This window comes from Morone saxatilis, unplaced genomic scaffold (genome assembly GCF_004916995.1).
Source record: "Morone saxatilis isolate NCDOM2014 unplaced genomic scaffold, NCSU_SB_2.0 Contig9, whole genome shotgun sequence".
Taxonomy (NCBI): domain Eukaryota; kingdom Metazoa; phylum Chordata; class Actinopteri; family Moronidae; genus Morone; species Morone saxatilis.
Genome location: NW_023340268.1, coordinates 17,173,150 through 17,173,392, shown reverse-complemented (window position 1 = coordinate 17,173,392; position 243 = coordinate 17,173,150).

Below are 243 nucleotides of genomic sequence, written 5' to 3'. Positions count from 1 at the left end.
CACACACACACACACAATAAGATGGTCCCTCATTCCCTGTTGCACCTGCTGACCCCACAGGATCCACTGAGATCGGCTACTGCTGAGTGTGCGGCTTCTACACACACTCACACACATACAGGAATGCGTACGCACTTTGACTAATAGGCCTAATGCTTCCTGAAGAGGGCCCAGCACTGCATTAGCTACGGATGTGGGATTGATTTAGAAACTGAAAGCCTTCTAGTGTGTGTGTGTGTGTGT